The following is a 26,046-nucleotide window of genomic DNA, read 5'->3' as shown; positions in this document are numbered from 1 at the left end:
AGTTTGGATTTCACTTGATTTAATTTCAGTGGTGCAGTAGTGTGGCAAATGAATTCTTTAGTGATTCTGGACCTCATTCCACCCCCTGTACCTCATCTATTTTTTGGAGTTGTGCCCACACCTCTTAAGAATTCCTCAATCTATCTCTTATAAATAGTGTCACACAAAAAATAAATAAAAAATTAAAAAAGTGCAAAAATTACAAATAAATACAGGTGCATCTCAATAAATTAGAATGTCGTGGAAAAGTTCATTTATTGCAGTAATTCAACTCAAATTGTGAAACTCGTGTATTAAATAAATTCAGTGCACACAGACTGAAGTAGTTTAAGTCTTTGGTTCTTTTAATTGTGATGATTTTGGCTCACATTTAACAAAAACCCACCAATTCACTATCTCAAAAAATTAGAATATGGTGACATGCCAATCAGCTAATCAACTCAAAACACCTGCAAAGGTTTCCTGAGCCTTCAAAATGGTCTCTCAGTTTGGTTCACTAGGCTACACAATCATGGGGAAGACTGCTGATCTGACAGTTGTCCAGAAGACAATCATTGACACCCTTCACAAGGAGGGTAAGCCACAAACATTCATTGCCAAAGAAGCTGGCTGTTCACAGAGTGCTGTATCCAAGCATGTTAACAGAAAGTTGAGTGGCAGGAAAAAGTGTGGAAGAAAAAGATGCACAACCAACCGAGAGAACCGCAGCCTTATGATTGTCAAGCAAAATCGATTCAAGAATTTGGGTGAACTTCACAAGGAATGGACTGAGGCTGGGGTCAAGGCATCAAGAGCCACCACACACAGACATGTCAAGGAATTTGGCTACAGTTGTCGTATTCCTCTTGATAAGCCACTCCTGAACCACAGACAATGTCAGAGGCATCTTACCTGGATGATTACTATCACAGGACATCTGTTTCTTTGTTTATTAGTTGGGACTAAAACAAAATGTTTTTCATTTTGGTTCGTTCTGAGCAGAAACTGTATTTTTTCGTTCCGGTTCAGAAGTTCCGCAGTCTCCAAAAGGTAACTGGTTAGAATAAAATAAAAGAATGGTTAATAACGTTCTTTTTAAAATGACAGTACTCTGTACTAAGGGGTGTGTGAAATACCAGTTGCAGTGTTGCCAGATCTCACAAGAGAAACAAGCAACCTGGTCTGGAAAAACAAGCCCAAAATAAGTGAAAATAAGCAATAAAATGTTTTTATTGTGTGGTTGATTTATCAGCATAGAACGCTTAACAAGCAGTTAATTAACAGTTAAGTATAATTTAATTACAGATCTGCTTCTCGGTCAAAACACGACATCAAATCTATATTAATGCATCATATCTAACAATAATTCAGTGAAGACTTGGAATCAACTGAGAAACGTACTTTTTACCTCTAATAATGTTTGTCTTGTATCTGGATTAATCGTGCATGTATATGTAGTAATTATATATAGTTGTTAAAAAGTTCTTCATTCACAGAATGCTTCATCCACAATGGGAAATTAGGCAAAGAAATGTTCAGTTTCCTTCAGGAACAAAGCACATGTTTCATGAGGTGATGTAGTTCCAAAGATTTACTGTGATAAACATTTTGGCCTTTTAGTTTTATGAAAAAATTACTGGAACTAAATTAACCAGTTATGACTGGTTCCCAGCATTTAAAAATAACGTTTGCACTCCAGAACAGTTTATGTTTTCGTTCCTTGAACCGTTTTTAGTCCCTTTTTATTACAAGACAAATTAGTATTTAATTCATACAAATGACAGATGATTTCTGTGTGACAATGGTGAATTATCAATTTCCCATATGCATTTATACAAGCATATTATACAAGTTACAGTATTTGTTCCTTAAGGTGGCGCTGATATTTCAGTGATTGACTTGATTTACATTTAACATTGCTATTTGGCAAAGAGGCAACGTGGAAGTAAACTATAGCAAATGTAACACATGAACAGTATGAGTTTGATATTGTCAGTTGGGTGTTCTACTGAAATCCTGCAACTTGTATGTCTATTTAGTCTCAATAAGCACATGAGAAAATACTTATGTGTAGCTTATATGTTATGTGTAGCTCAATATGTGCTTGATAGCCAGTCTCATGAAATTTCATTGTGAAAATAATGAATTTTGTTCTAGATTTGTCCTGATTTGTTGCATCATCTCTTTGGTATTTGAAAAATCCTGGACAGTCACACTGAAGTACAATTTACACATTCTACTTGAAATTGCACAAAAAAAAAAGAATCATTAAAAGTATATCTGAACAGATACTTCTCTTTAACTTTTTTTTACTAGGATTTTCTTAATCTGAATAGATCATTTATAGACCTTAGTCAGGGTAGACACCATATTTAATTTTTCGCGATTGAAAATGAGGCTGTGATGGATAGATGTACAGTTTGTTCCGTGGATTGGACTGTATCTTCGTTTAAATTTTTCAGTTGAAGAAACACAAAGAAAAATATAGCTGCAAGTGGCAATTATTGGGGTCCAAGCACATGTGGAGAAGATGACCAAATTAATAACAACCAAATTTGAAAGAATAGATCCTATGGATGCTATGGAAACTGCTGTTTTGGTGAAAAACTGCACAGTTGCAAATAGAATTTTCTTAGGTTGTAGCACCACCTCTAATCAGAAATTGATGACATTTTGCATGTGTCCTCATAATGTTCTGTTGTTCATGTGTGCCAAGATTTGTTAAGTTTAAATGTTGCGCTCACAAGATACAGGCCAGTTAGTCATAATGGGCCACACTCAAAAGCGTAATAGCTTACATCTTCCGAACGACTTAGTGTTTTCAGGAGCACCTGTAGATGATATATACTAAATATCGTGTGAATCAGACAAACGGCCCAGGATGAGTTCGAAAAAGTACCTTTTAGACATATTTCAAAATGGCCGACGGGCAATATGGCCAACCAAGGTAAAATTGGTGTCCATGCACTCAGTATGTCCTTCGGCAGACCTGGGCAATTTACAGCCCAAATATTTTATCCTAAAAGTGTTTTTTTTTATTTTTTTGTATTGGATATTTCAGTTACAGTTGTGCTCAAAAGTTTGCATACCCTTGGAGAATTGGTAATATATGTACCATTTTTAAAGAAAACATGAGTGAGCAGGCAAAACACATTTCTTTTATTTCTTATGGGATTGAAATTCAACTGTAGGTTATAACAGAATGGCACAATCATAAAACAAAACATGGCAACAAAGAAAAAAAATGAAATGACCCCTGTTCAAAAGTCTGCATACCCTTAGTTCTTAATACTGTGTATTGCCCCCTTTAGCATCAATGACAGCATGCAGTCTTTTGTAATAGTTGCCTATGAGGCCCCAAATTCTTGCAGGTGGTATAGCTGCCCATTCGTCTTGGCAAATTGCCTCCAGGTCATGCAAAGTCTTTGGTCGTCTTGCATGAACCGCACGTTTGAGATCTCCACAGAGTGGCTCAATGATATTAAGGTCAGGAGACTGTGATGGCCACTCCAGAACCTTCACCTTTTTCTGCTGTAACCACTGGAGGGTCAACTTGGCCTTGTGCTTAGGGTCATTGTTGTGCTGGAAAGTCCAAGTGCGTCACATGCACAGCTTTAGTGCAGAAGAATGCATATTGTCTGCCATTATTTTCTGATAACATGCTGCATTCATCTTGCCATCAATTTTCACAAGATTCCCTGTGTCTTTAGAGCTCACACACCCCCAAAACATCAGTGAGCCACCACCATGCTTCACAGTGGGGATGGTATTCTTTTCACTATAGGCCTTGTTGAGCCCTCTCCAAACATAGTGCTTGTGGTTGTGACCATAAAGCTCTATTTTGGTCTCGTCACTCCAAATTACAGTGTGCCAGAAGCTGTGAGGTCAAGGTGTTGTTGGGCATATTGTAACCGAGCTTTTTTGTGGCATTGGCGCAGTAAAGACTTCTTTCTGGCAACTCGACCATGCAACTCAATATTGTTCAAGTATCGTCGTATTGTGCTCCTTGAAACAACCACACCATCTTTTTCCAGAGCAGCCTGTATTTATCCTGAGGTTACCTGTGGGTTTTTCTTTGTATCCCAAACAATTCTTCTGGCAGTTGTGGCTGAAATCTTTCTTGGTCTACCTGACCTTGGCTTGGTATCAAGAGATCCCTGAATTTTCCACTTCTTAATAAGTGATTGAACAGTACTGACTGGCATTTTCATGGCTTTGGATATCTTTTTATATCCTTTTCCATCTTTATAAAGTTCCATTACCTTGTTCCACAGGTCTTTTGACATTAATTTTCTGCTCTCCATGGCTCAGTATCTAGCCTGCTCAGTGCATCCACGTGAGAGCTAACAAACTCACTGACAATTTATACACAGGCACTAATTGCAATTTAAAAAGCCACAGGTGTGGGAAATTAACCTTTAATTGCCATTTAAACCTGTGTGTGTCACCTTGTGTGTCTGTAACAAGGCCAAACATTCAAGGGTATGTAAACTTTTGATCAGGGCCATTTGGGTGATTTCTGTTATCATTATGATTTAAAAAGGAGCCAAACAACTATGTAATGATAAATGGTTTCATATGATCACTGTCCTTAAATAAAAGACAGTTGTTTTGCATGATCAGTCATATTTTCAAAATCAATGCCAAAATTTCACAATTTCTGCCAGGGTATGCAAACTTTTGAGCACAACTGTATCATGCATTGGGACCTAACGTGCCTCCACAGCGTTTAACATGCTCAGGGTTGCCAGAAAAGAGATGCAACACCACTAATTTGAGATTTATACTTGCACAAATTGGAAATATTCTGACTAATGTTATACTTATGTTGTGCAATCTGGCAACCATGCACGTGAGTGCGCTCTTTATACCTCTCGCTTTCCCCTTTGAACACTTAGCTATCTCTAGTGCAATATTCTGCTCAAGGAAAAGTGTTATACGGCCACTCTGTATCCATTATTGAGGCTGCTTGTGATGTTTGATCTCAGCATCATTGACACGTGGAGGGGTAATCACTGACGTGAGCAAAAGCAAGCGAGAGACGAATATGTTATGTATTTTTTTATTTGTGCAATTTAGAAATGTTGAAGTCCCCTCGCACCTGTATGTTAATCTAACTCTTGCAGTAATCATTTATCATAGTCATGCAGCCTGTTTTATTCAGTTTTGTGCAGAATGAAAAGTCAAACCATTGAGGAGACCTGCATCATGACCCTTTAAGCGTATAAACAGGTAATGTTTTGAGAATAAAATAAGTAAACTCGCCTGCTTTGTGACAAACGTTAAAAGTTCTATAATTTAAAATATAAAAAATTAAAACAGACCCCTGAGTGTTAAATTGAATAATAAATGAACAGTGAAGCAGAGATGATAAAATAAATAATTTATAATAGGCTCAGCCTTTATTCAGTTTTTAATGCCTGATAGAAAAGTATCTACCTTTGTAAAGCAATACAATACTTTAGGCAATTTACGAATAGTCCCATTAGTCACATATACACTTCAGAAAATTGAGTACACAACTATTTCTGGGCAAAGTGTGCAAAGAAACATCCTCACTTCATGTTTGATGTCCTCACCGTCAGATTTGTTGATTTGTTACATGTAACGGTTTGATATATCAAATATGTGTGAGTATCATATGACCACCACTGTCTCAAGATTATTTGACCATAATTTGGGCATGATCTGATGAATGGTCTGTGACGAGTTCGAAAAAGTATGTTTTTCAAAACATTAAAAATAGCTGTTTTTTTTCTTGCGAAAATTAAGATCCATATAACCATTTGATTCAGAGGCACTAAAGGGTTAAAAAGAAACTTACATTTTTATTCTAGCCCTTATAGTACAGTTCCAGAGTTATTAGCAAAAATGTGAATTAGCTTATTGTAGTGTCACCTTGTGGTCTATTCTTACAAAATTTGGTAAGCAGCCTAGTTTTGGCAACCTGTAAGTGGATGGCAAATTTCATTATGATCAGCCATTCACAATGCAGGTTATTATCTGCTGAAATTCGATTGGCTGCCGGCGGCCATTTTTGTTGATTTTTCTAATCAATATTTTAAGGACAAGTTAGCAAAAACGTAAATAGCCTTATTATAGCACCACCTTGGGTCGGATGGGGATGTGTGTGCCTTCGGTGCTTGGACCCCTAAATATGTCATGCCAAAAGAAATCTAGTTGATCAAAAAACATCTGAAAACATGGCTTGTGACAATTAGACATGGCCTAGAACATTTATATTTAGGTAGACTGTACGTCTATCCCTCACAGCCTCATTTTGAATTGTGAAAAATTAATTACAGTATGCAGTTTACACTGACTAAGGTCTACGGACAAATTCAGTGTTCTTTGTTGTCCAGTTGAATGATGAAAATGAGAGAAATAATGAATGTGAGAACAGTAAAATCACACTGTCCACGTACCTGACCACACAACCAGCACAATCACCATCTCTCTCTCTGTAGTTCCACAGGCCGATGGGTTTTCCATGCAGAGATGTCTCGCCCATACAGCCAGAGAATGTAGTGGTTTTCACAGCATCTGCCTTCTACAAACACATACAGAGAGGACAATTAGTATGCATTTCAGATCCCACTTTATATTAGGTGTCTTTAACTACCATGTACTTCCTACCATGTAAGTACATTTGAAACATTGTACTTGTGTGCGTGTTACACACAAGCTAGATGGCAAGACTTGTTCTGCAAAAAGCCTCAAACCCTACTCCAAACCGGAAACTTGATAGCAGCAAATGTGAATCTCATTGAACTTTCGCAGAACATTGGGTATGTAAACAATAAGAGTATTGTATCAAATGCTTAATTTTGTTAATGTTTTGAAGTACATAGTAGTTAAAGACTAGAGATGTGCACACATAGTGGACATTCGCTTAACCGTTGGAAGCGGCACTATTCAAATACCAAAATCACTAGTCAGTTATTCTATATTTGCAATAGAGGTCTTCAACCCAACCCAAACTCGACACTTTGACACACCTTCTGGTTTTCCTGCCGGATTTGGGTCAGTTTTTCAAGTAGTGAGTTGGGGGCTGTTCAAACATGCTTGTGTGTGCATCTGTGCTGTTTTTCTATACTGTTGACAAGCACTGGTCAGATGTCGTTGACTGTTGCGCTGAATCTCACTGTTTTTTCTTTCAGCATCTCGCGCAGGATCACTGCATGTTTAGACACCAAGTAAAGTTAAAAAGAACCTTCATTTTCATAAACGCATCTCGAAACACCTGCGTTGTGTTTCATTCATTGTACTGCATTCTGAAGGAGTTCAGTTTGCAAAAAGTGACTTCATGTGACAGGATTCCAGATTTTTCACAGAGCAAAGTTTCAGCACCCCCCCCCCACCCCCACCCCCCCTTCTCTGATGTGCATATTTAAATAGAATAATTTGCCAATTTCAATGGCATTTTAAACCATTTAAAAATAAATACACCCCGAAGAGGCCATTTAAGCGCAGCAGTGTAACTCCACGCACATAACAATACTTGCGTTTGCTGCCTCACGAACCTGCCTGGGACAGAGCGCATATACTGCCATGACAGTTTGATTATTTTTGTTTGACTTTAAATGATATTTTATCATTTGAAGATGTATGTATTGTGCTATTTATTTTCATTACTCACTGTGCACTTTATTTGCTGCTATTTTGAGTAGCATTGAGTAACTTTCATTCTTGCGGCCTGACTATCAAAAAACCGATTAATCATTTGTAAAAACCAATATTATAAACGGTAACCGTGCACATCCTTATTTAAGACATGTTTTATAAAGTGGACCTATATATCAACAAAAGTGTAGTTTGCAGTGAAGTGATACAGTAATCCGTCTCACCTTCACAGATCCCAGCATGCCACCCACAAACAGGTAAGAGTTCTGGTCCACGTCCAGAACAGTGTAGCTCTTGGGTGACTTGGCACTGCTCAAGGTGGGTATGATGCCCGTCTTTGGCCCCTCCAGCGTGTGCACTGGGATACTGCCATTCAGCCCAATACTGGACACCAGCAATACAAGAATAAGCTTGGACCAATAATAATCATTTCAATTTCAATCATGTAAAAACTGATAGTATTGATGGATTTTACAACATTTAAAAAAATTATGCAAGACCAGCAAAACCTTTTGTTTACTTGTATGTTTTGTCTATAGTGCAGGTAGATTTTTCTAGCTGCATTTAAACATTGCATGCATATTAATGCTGTAAATAACTGTGTTACTACTGTAAAACATATCAAATCAATACATTCATTTATTATATTAAAATGCTGCACACAATGGTGCACTGGTATACACATTCGACAGACAATGTGTTAATGCTCAGAGACCATAGTTGCAGGGGAAAATTTAAAAGAAGGGAAGATTATAATGGCAGATGAAACAGCAGGGTGGTTTACATAATAGGCTAACTCAAGTAACAGCCATCTTAGAGAGTTACCCACTGTAATATATGTGTGCATTTGTCAAACAGAGTAAAATACTTTTATTATTTCCTTCTATTAGCTGTAGGCAAATTCTGTTTATTAGATGCATCAGGTGAATTCTGGACAACTAAGGTGCTCATAAGGAGCTATATTAATACAACAGCTTGTCAGCTCTGTTAGTGACACACATTTACATTTACAATTACAAGAGTGTGAATGTGAGGCTTAGGCCTAAACCAAGAGGTATAGCAGACCCCTATATGTCCTGAAGAAATACATAAAGAGAGTGGATCAATTTAAAACTCACATATCTGGCTAAGCCGAGGTAGAAGAGCAGGTTATCAGTGGCTAAGGTCTTCACATTCAGGATAATGGTGTTGTATCATCCTTTCTTTATCTCTGGGCGGTATGTACGGATACAGTCTCCACCGGACAACACAGACACTTTAATCTAGGTGTAAAACATTGAAAGCACATGAATGATCAAATTTCTTTTCTTGAAAAATGGCATACACTAGTGAAGTATTAATAATTAATAAAATAAAAGTAATTCATAAAAACTTCTTTAGGTTTAAAATGTTGCACAGTCATTCATTCAAAATTAACTGAATATGTGTGTTTATAGCAGAGTGTCATTTAAAATGTTGTAACTTATTTTTAAGAGTATAGTGACTGCAAGTTGTTTTCAGAAGTATAGTAAAGTACTGTTGTTGGTTTTAAGGAGTGTAGTGGATAATCCAGACTGCTTTCAGGAGTGAAGTGGATTGTGGATTATGCAAAACAAAATCTAGTTTAACCAGCATGTAATTCCCATGCTGGTATAAGATGGTTAATGCTGGTTAGTACTGGTTTGGTGCTGGTCTAGCTGGTGGACCAGCATAGCCATGCTTTTTACCAGCAAAGCCCAGCTGGTGAAGTTGGGTGACCAGCATCGTCTTTCAGGTGAAGCTTGTTTAGCTAATTAAAATCCTGGTAAGGTCACCGACACACCAACATGCCATGCTGGGGGGCCAGCACACAAGACACAACATAAGCTGGTGACCAGCAATGCTGGATTTTTTAGCAGGGATATAAGATATTTCCAAGAGTGTAGTTGAGTATAAGGGGTCACTCTTGGGAGCCCCAAACACCTCTGATTTTGAAAAAAGGCCAATGGGAATTGGTGAGTGGAATCTGCATGCCACTCCCCCAGACATACGGGTATAAAAGGAGCTGGCTTGCAACCACTCATTCAGATTTTCTCTTCGGAGCCGAGCAGTTGTTTAGTGAGCTGAAATCCTCCGCTGCCTGTACTCACCTCAATCTGCTGCATTTACGGCTTCGCCCCCCTCTGCACCCGTGGAGTGCAGAGAACGTTGGCCTGGTTGGCGACACCGTCGAGGACTTTGCCCAGAAGTTCTCGGCGGTGAAGCAGCAGACGGAGGCTATCCACATATCCTGCCCTGGCGCGGTTTAAGACCCTGCACCCTGTCTGCTCGTCACCAAGGGCGTCCTCCTGCAGCAACATCACCGGCTCTGCCACAGCCCGCCCTCGCGGCCCGGCCCCAGCGTGGAAGCCCACCGCAGGAAGCAGATGCCACCCGTCTCACGGCCGGCCGCCAAGAACCCGAGGAAGGTTTCGAAGCGCCCCTGAGACGGGTGACCCAGGGACGAGGAGACCCGCTGCCCTTCTGTAGAAGGGTGCGATAGAGCCTGTCCCTCCAGCCAAGATGAAGAAAGGGTTTTACAGCCCCTACTTAATCGTACTGAAGAAAGGTGGTGGGTTGCGGCCAATCTTGGACCTACGAGTACTGAACCGGGCTTTGCACAGACTCCCATTCAAGATGCTGACGCAAAAATGCATTCTAACGAGCGTCCGGCATCAAGATTGGTTCGCGGTGGTAGACCTGAAGGACGCGTACTTCCACATCTTGGTTTTACCTCAACACAGACCCTTCCTGTGGTTTGTTTTCGAGGGCTGGGTGTACCAGTACAAGGTCCTCCCCTTCGGCCTGTCCTTGTCCCCTCGTGTCTTCATGAACGTCGCAGAGGCAGCCCTTTCCCCGCTAAGGGAAGTGGGCGTCCGCATTCTCAACTGTCTCAATGACTGGCTAATCCTAGCTCACTCATGGGATGTGTTATGTGCGCACAGGGATCTGGTGCTCACGCACCTCAGCCGGCTGGGGCTTTGGGTCAACTGGGAAAAGAGCAAGCTCTCCCCGGTTCAGAGCATCTCTTTTCTTGGTTTGGAGTTGGACTCAGTCTCAATGACAGCGTGCCTCACGAACGAGCACGCACAGTCGGTTCCTGGGGCATATGGCATCCTCAGCAGTGGCCACACCGCTCAGGTTGATGCATACGAGACCGCTTCAGCACTGGCTTCAGACTAGAGTCCCGAGATGGGCATGGCGCCGCGGGACACATCGTGTGGTCATCACGCTGATCTGTCGCCGCTTCCTCAGCCCTTGGACCAACCTAGCGTTTCTACGGGCAGAGGTTCCCCTAGAGCAGGTCTCCAGGTGCGTCATGGTTACGACAGATGCTTCCAAGACGGGCTGGGGCACCGTATGCAACGGGCATGCAGCCGCCGGCTCTTGGACTGGCCCACGACTACGTTGGCACATCAACTGCCTTGAGTTGTTGGCAGTACTGCTCGCCCTGCGGAGGCTCCAGCCGTTGATCCAGGGCAAGTATGTGTTGGTCCAGACAGACAACACGGCAACGGTAGGGTACATCAACCGCCAAGGCAGCCTACGCTCCCGTTGCATGTCACAACTCGCCTGCCGTCTCCTCTGGAGTCAGCAGCGCCTCAAATCGCTGCGAGCCACTTACATCCCAGGCAACCTCAACACCGCAGCGGATGCTCTGTCATGGCAGGTTACACTCAGGGGAGAGTGGAAACTCCACCCCCAGGTGGTCCAGTTGATTTGGAGTCGATTCGGTCAAGCGCAAGTAGACCTGTTTGCTTCCCAGGAATCCTCCCAACGCCCGCTATGGTACGCCCTGACCAGTGAAACCCTGTGCAAGGTCAGGGAGGACGAGGAGCAGGTCGTCCTAGTAGCACCCTACTGGCCCACCCAGACGTGGTTCTCGGACCTCACGCTCCTCGCAACAGCCCCCTGGCGAATTCCCCTGAGGAAGGACCTTGTTTCTCAGGGATGGGGCACATCTGGCACCCGTGACCAGACCTCTGGAATCTCCATGTCTGGCCCTTGGACGGGACGCAGAAGACCTAAGTGGCCTACCACCCGTGATGGTAGATACGATCACTCAGGCTAGGGCTCCCTCTACGAGGCGTCTGTATGCCTAGAAGTGGCATCTGTTCACTAAGTGGTGTTCTTCTCGACGCGAAGACCCCCAGAGATGCGCAGTCAGATCAGTGCTTTCCTGCAGGAGAGGCTGGAGGGGCAGCTGTCCCCCTCCACCTTGAAGGTGTATGTAGCCGCCATTTCAGTTCATCAAAATGCAGTAGATGGTAAGTATTTCAGGAAGCACGACTTGATCATCAGATTCCTGAGAGGCACTAGGAGATTGAACCCCCCAGACTGCGCATCATCCCCTCGTGGGACCTCTCGGTAGTCCTTCGGGGTCTACGGGGAGCTCCCTTCATGCCCCTGGAGTCAGTTGAGCTAAAAGCACTCTCTTTGAAGACTGCCTTCCTGACTGCGCTCACTTTCATCAACAGAGTAGGGGACCTGCAGGCGTTCTCTGTCAGTGAAACGTGCCTTGAGTTCAGTTCGGGCTACTCTCACGTGATCCTGAGACCCCGACCGGGTTATGTGCCCAAGGTTCCCACGACCTCGTTTAGGGATCAGGTGGTGAACCTGCAAGCGCTGCCCCAGGAGGAGGCAGACCCAGCCTTGGTGTAGCTGTGTCTGGTGCATACTTTATGCATCTATTTGGATCGCACGCAGAGCTTTAAAAGCTCTGAGCAGCTCTTTGTCTGTTTCGGCGGTCAACGGAAAAGGAGCGCTGTCTCCAAACATAGGACCACCCACTGGGTCATTGACGCCATCATGATGGCATATCACACTCAGGACGTGCCGCCCCCGTGGTGCTACGAGCCCACTCTACTAGGAGTGTGGCAGCCTCCTGGGCCCTGACCAATGGTGCCTCTTTAGAAGACATCTGCAGAGCAGCGGGCTGGGCAACACCCAACACCTTTGCGAGGTTCTACAATCTCCGGGTTGAGTAGGTCTCGCCCCGTGTATTGTCAGGTACAAGCAGATAAGTTCCGGGACAGCTGGCCGGGTGTACCGCTTGCACAAATCACCTTTCCCCTCCCCTGAGGTGAAGACGTGCGCTTTGACTCCCAGTCGTGTTCACAAAGTTGTGATCCCTGGTTGATTTTCCTACTTAGCCCTGTAGCAGACGAGTTTGCGGAGAAACTCGCTGCCGGCCCAATATATGTGCTAACTAAGCCCTGTACTGGGGTAGGTGCTCCACATGTGCTGGTTCCCCATAGGTGACCCCATGTGATATATCTTCCACTAAATCGTTTCCCTGTCGGTAAACTGTATCTTCCTTGGGCAGAGGTTCCTCTGCCCCCGGTCACCGTGTTTGTAGAGCTCCTCCCCCCTTGGGTAGGACCTACCACGGGACTTCTCCACTTGACATACTTCCGACTGTGATGTATTTCCACTCAAAATACCCCCCCTGGGCGGGGTGTGGTCTCCGTGATGTCTTCCTCTTGGGAGTGACACCCCCCCGACAGACACTTATGGCCCCCAGTCAAGAGAGGTCAACAGAGAATGGCCAGACTGGTTCAAACTGACAAAGTCTATGGTAACTCAGATAATCGCTCTGTAAAATTGTGGTGAGAAGAATATCATCTCAGAATGCTATTCTGAGATGCGGATTGGCGCTGTTTCGGTGGCACGAGGGGGACCTACACAATAGTAGGCAGGTGGTTTTAATGTTGTGGCTGATCGGTGTAAGATGCTTTTAGGAGTATAGTGGTGTATATACCATGTTTTCGGGAGTGTAGTGGAGTATATACAATATTTTCAGGAGTGTAGTGAAGTATATACGATGTTTTCGGGAGTGTAGTGGAGTATATACAATGTTTTCGGGAGTGTAGTGGAGTATATACAATGTTTTCGGGAGTGTAGTGGAGTATATACGATGTTTTAGGGAGTGTAGTGGAGTATATACAATGTTTTCGGGAGTGTAGTGGAGTATATACGATGTTTTCTGGAGTGTAGTGAAGTATCTAAGATGTTTTCAGGAGTGTAGTGGAGTATATACAATGTTTTCGGGAGTGAAGTGGAGTATATATGATGTTTTCAGGAGTATAGTGGTGTATATATGGTGTTTTTGGGAGTTTAGTGAAGTATATACAATGTTTTCAGGAGTGTAGTGAAGTATCTAAGATGGTTTCAGGAGTGTAGTGGAGTATATATGATGTTTTCAGGAATATAGTGGTGTATATATGATGTTTTTGGGAGGTTAGTGAAGTATATCGTCATGGTTACTGGTGTAACCTCCGTTCCCTGATGGAGGGAACGAGACGTTGGTGTCGATGTAGTGACACTAGGGGTCACTCTTGGGAGCCCGAGACACCTCTGGTCTTTGATAAAAGGCCAATGAAAATTGGCGAGTGGTATTTGCATGCCACTCCCCCGAACATACGGGTATAAAAGGAGCTGGTATGCAACCACTCATTCAGGTTTTACGCTGAGGAGCCGATATAAGGTCCGGCCATTTCAGCGGGTAGTTCAGCGTTGTGGCAGGAGGGACCAACGTCTCGTTCCCTCCATCAGGGAACGGAGGTTACACCAGTAACCATGACATTCCCTATCTGTCACTCACTCGACGTTGGTGTCGATGTAGTGACACTAGGGGTCCCTATACAAAACGCCACAAGGCTGAACTGTGTTACGTGAACTGGCGGTGTGTGGTGGGCAGACTTGCTGTGTGCCTCATAGCCAGCACACCAGGTCGACACGTAACCTCCCCCAACACAGTTATGAGTGTCGAACGGCCCTTTTTGGGGACAAGTCGACTACCCAGAGATAGAGACAGGCTTAACCCAGTCATGGCCTCTTTCCCCTTCTCTTTTTCCACTCCCTAAAAAAAGAAGGGGGATTATCCGACTGGGCCGCCAGGTCTAGTCGGGGGTGTCCCTCCCAAGGGGAGGACACCGCGGAGACCACACCTCGCCCCAAGAGAGGGGGGATATTTAAGTGGAAGAATACATCACATGGTCTTTCCAACCATGTGGAGAGCCTTCAAGGTAGATCCTACCCAATGGGGGAGGAGTTACTACAACATGGAGACTGAGGGGCTCTGCCCAAGGAAGACGCAGTTTGCCAGTAGGGAAACGAACTAGCGGAAGATATAGATCGCATGGGGTTAGCCTTACAGGGAACCGCCACATGCGGAGCACCTACCCCAGAACCGGGCTCTTAGTTAGCGCGTGTACTGGGCCGGCAGCGAGTCTCTCCGAAAACTCGACTGCCACAGGGCTCGGAGGAAGTCAACCAGGGAACAACCTTTGTGAACACTACTGGGAATTAACAGCGCACATCTTCAGCTCAAAAGGAGGTGGAAGGCGCTATGTGCAAGCGATACACCCGGCCGGCTATCCCGGGCTTATCCGCTTGTGTTGCGTGCCACTACCTGGGACGAAACCGGTTCCACCCGGAGGTTGTAGAACCTTGCAAAGGTGTTGGGTGTTGCCCAGCCCGCTGCTCTGCAATGTCTGTTAGAGAGGCACCTCTGGCCAGGGCCCAAGAAGCCGCTACACCACGAGTAGAATGGGCTCGTAGCCCTACCGGGGGTGGCATGTTTTGGGCGAGACATGCCATAGTTATGGCGTCAATGAGCCAGTGGGCGATCCTCTGCTTGGAGACAGCGCTTCCTTTCCGCTGTGCACCGAAGCAGACAAAGAGCTGCTCAGAGAGTCTAAAGCTCTGCGTGCGATCCAAATAGATGCGCAAAGCGCGCACCGGACACAGCAACGCCAGGGCTGGGTCTGCCTCCTCCTGGGGCAGCGCTTGCAGGTTCACCACCTGGTCTCTAAAAGGAGTAGTGGGAACCTTGGGCACATAGCCCGGTCGGGGTCTCAGGATCACGTGAGAGTAGCCCGGACCGAACTCCAGACACGTTTCACTGACAGAGAACGCCTGCAGGTCCCCTACCCTCTTGATGGAAGTGAGCGCAGTCAGGAGGGCAGTCTTCAAGGAGAGTGCCTTAAGCCCGGCTGACTGCAAAACTCAAAGGGGGCTCTCTGTAGACCCTGAAAAACTACAGAGGTCCGATGAGGGAACAAGGCGTGGCCTGGAGGGATTCAGCCTCCTGGCGCCTCTTAGGAACCTGATGATCAGATCATGCTTCCCTAAGGACTCACCGTCGACTGCGTCATGGTGTGCTGCTATGGCAGCAATGTACACCTTCAAGGTGGAAGGGGACAGCCTCCCTTCCAACCTCTCTTGCAGGAAGGAAAGCACTGATCTGACTGCGCACCTCTGGGGGTCTTCCTGATGGGAAGAACACTACTTAGCGAACAGACACCACTTAAAGGCATACAGGCGCCTCGTAGAGGGAGCCCTAGCCTGAGTGAATGTGTCTACCAACGCAGGTGGGAGACAGCTTAGGTCTTCCGCGTCCCGTCCAGGGGCCAGACATGGAGATTCCAGAGGTCTGGGTGCGGGTGCCGGATGGTGCCCCTTCCCTGAGAAAGAAGGGCCTTTCTCAGGGGAATTTGCCCGGGGGAGCTGTCACGAGGAGCGTGAGGTCCGAGCACCACGTCTGGGCGGGCCAGTAGGGTGCTTACCAGGACGACCTTCTCCTCGTCCTCCCTGACCTTGCACAGGGTCTGTGCGAGCAGGCTCACTGGGGAAAACGCATATTTGCGAATGCCAGGGGACCAGCTGTGTGCCAGCGCGTCTATGCCGAGGAAGGCCTCAGTGAGGGCGTACCAGAGCGGGCAGTGGGAGGATTCTTGGGAGGCAAACAGGTGCACCTGTGCCTGACTGAATCGACTCCAAATCAGCTGGACCACCTGAAGGTGGAGTCTCCACTCCCCCTTGAGGGTAACCTGTTGTTACGGCGCGTCCGCCGAAGTGTTGAGGTTGCCCGGGATGTGAGTGGCTTGCAGCGACTTGGTGCTGCTAACTCCGTTGGAGGAGACGGCGGGCGAGTTATGACATACAGCGGGAGCGCAGACCGCCTTGGCGGTTGACATATGCTACCGCTGCCGTGCTGTCTGTCCGAACTAGCACGTGCTTGCCCTGGATCAACGGCCGGAACCTCCGCAGGGCGAGCAGTATTGCCAGTAACTCGAGGCAGTTGATGTGCCAACGCAGCTGCGGACCCGTCTAGAGGCCGGCAGCTGCGTGCCCGTTGCCAACAGCGACCCGGCCCATTTTGGAGGCGTCTGTCGTGACCACGACGCGCCTGGAGACCAGTTCTAGCGGAACACCTGCTCGTGGAAACGAGAGGTCGGTCCAAGGGCTGAAAAGACAGTGACAGACCGACGTAATGGCCACGCGGTGTGTCCCGTGGCGCCATGCCCGTCTCGGGACTCGAGTCTGGAGCCAGTGCTGAAGCGGCCTCATATGCATCAACCCGAGCGGGGTGGCCACCGCCGAGGACGCCATATGCCCCAGGAGCCTCTGAAAATGTTTCAGTGGAACCGCTGTTTTCTGTTTGAATGCCTTCAAACAGGCCAGCACCGACTGGGCGCTCGTTCGTAAGGTGCGCCGTCAAGGAGACTGAGTCCAACTCCAAACCGAGAAAAGAGATGCTCTGAACCGGGAGGAGCTTGCTCTTTTCCCAGCTGACCCGAAGCCCTAGTCGGCTGAGGTGTGAGAGCCCCAGGTCCCTGTGTGCGCATAACCCGTCTCGAGAGTGAGCTAGGATTAGCCAGTCATCGAGATAGTTGAGAATGCGAATGCCCACCTCCCTTAACGGGGCAAGGGCAGCCTCGCGATCTTCGTAAAGACGCGAGGAGACAGGGACAGGCCGAAAGGGAGGACTTGTACCGATACGCCTGACCCTCGAATGCAAACCGCAGGAAGGGTCTGTGTCGAGGAAGGATCGAGACGTGAAAGTACGCATCCTTCGGGTCTACCGCCGCGAACCAATCTTGATGCCGGACGCTCGCTAGAATGCGTCTTTGCGTCAGGATCTTGAACGGGAGTCTGTGTAAGGCCCGGTTCAGTACTCGCAGGTCCAAGATTGGCCGCAACCCACCGCCTTTTTTCCGGTACAATGAAGTAGGGGCTGTAAAACCCCCTCTTCATCTCGGCTGGAGGGACAGGTTCTATCGCGTCCTTCCGTAGGAGGGTAGCGATCTCCGCGCAAGGTAGCAGCGTTTCCATCTTTCACCAAGGTGAAGTGGACACCGCTGGACCTGGGCGGATGCCCAGCGAAGTGAATCGTGCAGCCGAGTCGGACGGTCCGGACCAGCCCTCGCGACGTACTGGAAAGCGCAAGCCATGCACCCGAGTTCCGCGCAAGGGGGACCAAAGGGACAACGTCATCGGATGTACCGGCAGGTGGGGCCTCGCGGCGGGGCGGAGCTTGAGGTGCCACACCACATCGTGGCCGTGCTGAGTCCGAGGACATCGAAGCACTTACCTGGCTCCTTGTGACCACCCCCGGAACAGCCTGGGACGGGGGAGGAAGAGGCCTGTCCTCATGACCCGTGGAGACTGTCACATCGGGGGCGGATTTGTGCCACAGCTGGGCGCTCAGGGCGGGAGACCGCCGCTGGAGCGCCAACCTGCCAAATGGAGTGGTGGACGGTGGTCGTGATGCCAGCCGTACACACCGAATATGTGACCCAGGGAACAAGGAAACCACTCTTGCGGAGCTCTTGAGTACTGCAGCCACTTGGGCATGCAGCGCAATTAAATGCAAAAGGTAACAAAAAGAAGATCTGCTTACCAGCTCCAGAGCAGCGGGTTTCGTTGTCCCTGGGTCGCCCGTCTCAGGGGCGCTTCGAAGACCTCCGTGGGTTCTTCGGTGCCGGCTGTGAGACGGGTGGCGTCGGCTTCCTGCGGTGGGCTCCACGCCGGGGCCGGGCCGGAGGGGCGGGCTGCGGCGGAGCCGGTGCAGTCACCGCAGGGGGACGCCCTTGGCGATGAGTAGATGGGGGGATCTTGAGCCACGCCGGGGCAGGACAAGCCGGCTAACATCCATCTACTGCTCTACCATCGAGAACTGCTGGGCAAAGTCCTCGACAGTGTCGCCGAATAGGCCCGCCTGGAAAATGGGGGCAGCAAGGAATTGTGTCCTGTCGGCCTCACCCATCTCGACCAGGTTGAGCCAAAGGTGGCGCTCCTGGACCGCTAGTGTGGCCATCGTCCACCCGGGAGACCGCGTCGTGACCTCCGTCGCTCGCCGAGCGCAGTTCCTGCATCAATCCCGGGGCGGAACTACCCTCGTGCAGTTCCTTTAGCGCCTTGGCGGACTTGCAGGAGAGCCATGGCGTGCAGGGCGGAGGCGGCTTGTCCAGCAGCGCCGTAGGCTTTGACCGTCAGAGACGACGTAAACCTACAGGCCTTGGACGGGGGCTTTGGGCACCCACGCCAGGTGGCGGCGCTCTGCGGGCATAGGTGCACCGCGAGCGCCTTTATCCACCGGGGGATTGCCGAATAACCCTTGGCCGCCCCACCATCGAGGGTAGTGAGAGCGGGGAAGCTGAAAAGATCGGGACCGGGCAGTAAAAGGTGCCTCCCGCGATCTTGTCAGCTCTTCATGCACTTCCGGGAAGAAAGGAACGGGGCGGGGCGTGGCTTTGAGCGGCGCCGCGAGCCCCGGAACCAATCACAGAGCCGCGAGGGTTCAGGGAAGAGCGGTGAAATCCACTCTAACCGACGCTCGCGGCTGTCCGGGAAAGCATGTCGTCACCTCCGCGTCAGCCTGTGACTGGGCGATCGACCCCGAAGGGAGGAGCCCAGCCGAGGCTTCCGACTGGACGAGCCCGCTCTCCGATGCTGCGCTCAAGAGCTCATCACTTTCGCGGGCTCCGAATAAGAGGTCGAACTCGCCGTGAGACGAGCCGGCGGACTCACCCGGAAGCCCGATCGGGGCAGACGAGCGTGCTGGGGAATGGGAGTTCCGCGGGGGGATACCCGGCGGAGGCGGTCCCATTGGGGTCCCCAAATCGCCCGCAGTGCTAGCCGCGCTGGCCTCAAACCCGTGGGTAAAAGGACCGAGGCGGGAGCCTCTGGGGTGGCTCGCTTCCTTACGAAGGCGAGCCGCGACCGCAACGTTGCCATGGACACATTCTCGCAATGAGAATGTGACCATCCACGAATGCTGTCTCCGCGTGAGCAGTGCCCAGACACGAAAGACAGTGATCGTGACCGTTAGAAGGCGAGAGATAACGAGCACAACCAGGAATAACACACAATCGGAAAAGCATCTTTAAAAAGACGCGTCTTTAAAAAGACGTTCCGTGTGTGCGCTCTTTTAGAGAAATATATACTCTTTTAGAGGGGAAAAATGCTCTTTCAGAAAATATACTCTCTAGTTTTTCTGCCGAAGCGCCCAGGGGCATTCTCTGCAGTGCACCAGTGCAGAGGAGGGAGAACCAAGAGTGACCCCTAGTGTCACTACATCGACACCAACGTCGAGTGAGTGACAGATAGGGAAAGAATGTTTTCAGGAGTGTAGTGAAGTATCTAAGATGGTTTCAGGAGTGTAGTGGAGTATATACGATGTTTTCAGGAATATAGTGGTGTATATATGATGTTTTCAGGAGTGTAGTGGAGTATATATGATGTTTTCAGGAGTGTAGTGGAGTATATATTATGTTTTCAGAGTGTAGTGGAGTATATATGATGTTTTCAGGAATGGAGTGGAGTATATACGATGTTTTCAGGAGTGTAGTGAAGTATCTAAGATGTTTTCAGGAGTGTAGTGGAGTATATATGATGTTTTCAGGAGTGTAGTGGAGTATATATAATGTTTTCTGGAGTGTAGTGGAGTATATATGATGTTTTCAGGAGTGTAGTGGAGTATATATAATGTTTTCAGGAATGGAGTGGAGTATATATGATGTTTTCAGGAGTGTAGTGGAGTATCTAAGATGTTTTCGGGAGTGTAGTGGAGTATCTAAGATGTTTTCAGGAGTGTAGTGGAGTATATATTATGTTTTCAGAGTGTGTTTTTGGGAGTCTAGTAGTGTCTGTAGGCTGCTTGTAGGAGTGAAGTGGAGTATACAGTGTAAGCTGTTTCCAAGAGTGTAATGGATTATATTGTATATGCTGCTTTCAGGAGTGTATCTGGAGTAAATAGGCTGCTTTTAGGAGTATAGTGGAGTATATACACTGGAAATTTGTTGGCTCAACAACCATAAAGTATGAAAATAAATAGCTTCTACTTAGAAATGTACATATTTATGACATATCTAGCATTATTCATTGCTTATTTTTCATTAATGTGTTCAACACAAAATATAAATTTTAAGATGAACTCAGAGTTATACAAGAAGTAAATGAATTCCTTTACCTTCTTTTGCTTAAAAATCCAAAAAATGAAGGTTTTAAGTACGACTAACTCAAACGATCAAGTTTAGAACTGAGGTCATATTGTAATTAGTTGTTTTGTGTACAGTCATTATTTGGGTGATTAGTGTTCTCTTTGGTCAAGTGGGATCCTGTTAAATCCATGTAATTTTTCCTTGTGTATGTGAATGTGCATGGCTGAAGTGCAGCTTTATGTGCATTTCTTGGGGAATCAAGTTTAATGATTTACCTCAGTCATTATTATCTTTAGAGTCCATTAAATTAAGTAGAAGCAATTATATTGCTCTATGTCTAAAATCGTATTTGTGTGACATACCTTTTTAAGCAAATATAGTATGAACTCATACATTTGTGTAGGCTATATACAACAAAGGTTCACCAAAAGCTGAATTTACTTAGAAAGCGTGAAGCAAAAATGCTAAATACATATTTTAAATAAATCCAACATATCATTTTTTTTTTCAGTGAGGCTGCTTTTGGGAGCATTGTGGATCATTTTAGAGGCTTTCAAGAGTGAAGGAAACGATATTGTATAGGATGCTTTCATGAGTGTAGTATTTAAGGCCGATTTGAGTGCCGTACTCACAGAGTTAGCCTGTTTGCGGGCCTGGTTGATGAGTTCTCTGATGTGTGAGATGTTTTTCTTCAGGTTGTCCTGAAGTTCTTGAATTGGCTTTAATTTCTCCAGCAACCTATCAGCCTCATTCTCTAGATCCTTCACTTTAGCACCGGCTGCATGAACTACAAACACAAACGAAGAGTAAAGTCACAAACATTAATACGTGAAACTGTAATGAAATAAAATAAACAAGACAGAAAACATGCTTCATAGCGTAGCCATCAGAAATGGAGAATGAAAGGGTCTATAAAAATAAATAGACTATGAAAGAACAAAAACAAAAGAGAAAAAAACAGAGAGAAGAAAGTGACATAATATATCTTTCATTTGCAGTGTAGGAAGCGTAAGACATGGAGCTGTTATTTCAAAAGAAAAGATGAGAAAAAATTGATTCCATCTGTAATTAGCTGAAGCGCTCATTAGGATAACGAGCTTAGTAAAGCTTTGAAAGGCTGCGTTTAATCCTGTTGAGCTGAAACAAAGAACGGAGAAATGGAGCGACGAGGAGTGGAGAGAACACACTCTCTGCACATGCAGCGCGATCTGAATAAAGGCACCATGGTAAAGCCTTGGGGAGTAGAGGGGTCTTAATGGGTTAAACTCAGTCCGCACAGATGAAAGAAGAAAATCATGTTTACATACTTATTGCTGTTGACGTTCAAAATCAAACAGGGAAAAATATGAAATATGCATTTAAGCGATCTTTTTACACAAACATTTCATTTCAGAAATCAAAAATTCATTTTCCGTTGTTATCTGTTCAAAGAAAGACTATTTGTGGAGTTTTAATGCATGTCGTACTGTTTTTCTCTAGGTCTTTGATGAGGTTGTTGGCTTTGCTGACATCATCCTCCAGTTTGCTGTAGTTCTTCTTCAAACGCATCAGGTTTAAGTTCATGTCCTTCAGATGATTCAGAACATCTAGAGATGTGTCATTGGCCTCTCCTGTCTTTACCTTTGTGGCTTGTATCTTATCTGCAAGATCTGCAATCATCCACAAAACAAAATTTTAAGTCAAATGTGCATCATTTTCACAGAGCTGCATAACAATATTTGTATTAGGGTGAATGTCACAAAAACAAGTCCGGGACGTGTTTCACCCCAAAAAAATAAAAAATAAAAAATAAAAGAGAGAAAATAAGAATATAGATTTTACATTAATAAAGCCTATTTTGGGACAGTTAGGATTTTTGCATTATGACATTATTATTATTATTATTTTTGACAGTTAAGCACACTTCCTTTCTAAATTACTGTATTAACATTTCCCCACAATACTGTAATGCAACTGGATGTTTTACTTTTGAGGAGTATTTTTAAAATATATTTATATATAATAAATATTATTCTCAATGAGGATTCTTATTAGATTCTCATTACTGTTATACTTTTTTGTATTGCAAAAAACAATGATACAATTTATTATACACATACGTAGATGTGTCCTTAGAAAAGCCTGTATAATAAGTCAACCTCAGACAGATTGATGAATTCAACTGCAAAATGTAATTTGAATCAGCAGGAGTTAAAAGCAGTACACAGAATACTACGAAATGTTATGCAGCAAATACTTTGTAAAAAAAAAAAAAAAAAAAATCGTTACAGTAATGAGAATTTCGAATGCATATTTGCACAAAAAAAAAAAAAAAGTCACATTGCAAACATTTTAATATTCCTAAAAAAGGCATATGTTTTAAAGCCATTATACAGTATACTTTTCTCATCTTACATTTTCAAATATTCAAAACATTTCCATTTTAAAACAATGATCTTTGACACACATCACATTTCTGCTGAAGATCATATCTTTGACACACTTGATATTGCACTGACGTGTCAGCTGTCAGCTCTCTCTCTCTCTCTCTCTCTCACACACACACACACACACACACACACACACACACACACACACACCCCGCCCCCTCGTCAGGGAGGGCGTTGAGCTTATCCATTGTATCATTCAGGCCTTTCTGCAGGTCTTTGTTCTTTTTGTTGGCTGCTTTCAGTCTGAACTGAAGAGCACCCAGATTCTCTCCATTTTCTGAAAACAAAACAGTTTCATTATTCAGTTTAGATCTACAGGGACAGTAGATTTTAATTAACATTTCTGTACATGTGCCAGTTTAGCTATTACAGCTCATTCTAAACTCTAGTCATTTGAGCAGGTATTACAAATGACACAGTAAAAATGATAAACAAAGGGATGAGAACATCTTTCCCAGAGTTTTAGGAGAATTTTAAGTGATATGGCAGGACACTGCTAATGAGAGTGTATTATTTCTGCTGAGGACAGATTATTATTTTTTCAGTGTCTGATGGTCTTTTTAACCTTTGACGTGGTTCTGCAGTTCTTTGGCCTCATTCCATAGACGATAGCTCTTCTGGACGGAACCCTTGGACTGATCTTGAAGCCTACAGACAGATCATAGCACAGATTACAGTTGATGCTGTGTGCGTATGTGCAATGGCCCCAACAAGTGTAACAGGAAAAATCAAGTTGTCTTAATTAAACGTTACTTGAAATTTCAAGTTTTAAGCTCATAACTCATCTAAGTTACTTGAATGTATTTTTCTTAAAAATCCAAAGACTTAAGTTCTAATAACTCAAACTATTGAGTACAACAGAGGCTATGAGGAATACCCACAATGCCTTGCACTTGAATTATTTAATTATGCTTCCTTGGTCAAAGGGAACTTATGGGGGCATTTATATAGTTGTTATTTTTGTTATCAAGAATTCATAGAGGATTTAGCTCTTTTGTCGTATTATTTATGTCGTTTTGTTGTGATGTCACCATTAGGGTGATCTGTGTCCTCTTTGGTCAAGTTGGACCCTGTTAACATTGTATCTGTTCTCCTTCTGTGTAGTAATAAGCGGGGCTCGTGTTGAGGGGGAATGCTTGGGGATGCCATCCCCCTTGTTGCAAGAAATACCAAAAACCATCCCCCCTTACAATCCCCTTTAGATCAATTGTGTCATGTATTACTTAGAAATAATCATGCAAGTAAAATGTTTAAATCTCTAAGTTTGATAAATACCAGACTTTAAATATTGGCGGTTTACCAATCAGAATTAGACTGACACGTTTGGGGTTGCCAGATTTCAAGAGGTAAAATCCCCCAATCAGATCTATACACTTGCACAGTTTGGAAATATTCTGCCAGTGTGACGTTTTAGTTGTGCAATCCGCGAACTATCTCCACTGTGAAAAGGCGGCTTTTTTTTTTCAAAACACCGGCAAACAGGTATGTCGGAGTTTAGTGACGATGGATTTACTTGTCCTTTCTAGTGTTCACATGAAACTTACGCCACTGAAGTTAATGCAAGTTTTCAAAAGTTTTATGGACTTTCAAAAATGGCCAAGAGAACAGTAGCCTATGAGGAAATCTTTTGTCAGAGAACAGAAGGTAAGATATTGCTATGACAGGTGTACAGTTACAATACTGTATTATGTTTTTAACAAACTATTTTCAGGGTTTCGCGCATAAAAGCTTTTTTTTTTTTTTTTTTTTTGAACAACTTCTTGCACCACTGTTTAAGGATCCTTCATAGAAATGGCCCAAACTTCTGTTACTAGTTCGGTTATTGGAGTAGAAAAAAAATGTGTGTGTGACAGTGAGCAAACGATAGAAGAGCAATCCTGTTTTATCATCATAAAATAAAATAACAGAGGGTAACAGGTGCATATTATGGCCACATGTAAGGGTCAATGACGTGATGCTCTTTTTTCTACATATATATTTTACACAACAAATGCAATTCACACAAAACATTTACTTGAATACACCTCTTCTATGAAGAATATATTTTTAATTTCTGAGTTTGAAGTAATTTTGATATTTTTTCTGGGGCTTAAAGTAAAAAATGTCATGTGGTGTCCAGAAACAAATAATAATTAAAACATTTAAAGTCTCATTAAAAGCTGAAATTCTTGAAAAAAATAAATGTTGGTTTGACTACTGCAGAATAATATTTTATTGTTATTTCATAAAAAAATAAGCAGTGAACAATTGTGTTTTAAAATATGATTAATTTTTAAAAACGCTTTTGTCCACCAAGTAAAAGTCATGTGGTGTAACCAACATGTATTTGATGTTTATGTTGAACATAAAAACCATAGAACAGAGCGGACACTGAGAATTTATCTATCTTTTTTTTATTTTAATTTTTATTTTTTAATGAAAAGACACATCTTGTGTAGGTCATGTGGTGTAACCCTGAGAAAACGTCTTGATATTTTTGACTCAAATTCATAATATTTATAAAAAAAAAATGTACCTAGAAAAATTTGTTTGGAGACATTTTTTTAATTAATGATTAAGTTGTTTATATTCTCATGTATTCAAGGTGCAAAGAAAGTACTTTTTACTTTATGGTTACACCACATGACATTTTTAAAGTTTAAAAATTTTTTTGTAGAGAATGCTATAAAGGTAATTCAAAAATATATGTAACCAAATTGGACACAAAGATTACATTTCTAAGAACTTGACACAAGTGTTTCAAACCATATGTTTAAAAGATTTCTTATTTTTAACACCTTGGACAACCT

The 26,046-nt window shown here is 44.4% G+C and overlaps 1 pseudogene; it reads right to left on the bottom strand.

The window, feature by feature from the left end:
* Nucleotides 1-26,046, bottom strand: part of LOC127416017 (laminin subunit alpha-2-like) — a 336,769-nt pseudogene that overhangs the window by 19,291 nt on the left and 291,432 nt on the right.

Source organism: Myxocyprinus asiaticus, chromosome 25 (genome assembly GCF_019703515.2).
Source record: "Myxocyprinus asiaticus isolate MX2 ecotype Aquarium Trade chromosome 25, UBuf_Myxa_2, whole genome shotgun sequence".
In the NCBI taxonomy this organism is placed as follows: Eukaryota; Metazoa; Chordata; class Actinopteri; order Cypriniformes; family Catostomidae; genus Myxocyprinus; species Myxocyprinus asiaticus.
The sequence above is the reverse complement of the archived record's forward strand: the minus strand, read 5'-3'. Positions and strand labels throughout refer to the sequence as shown.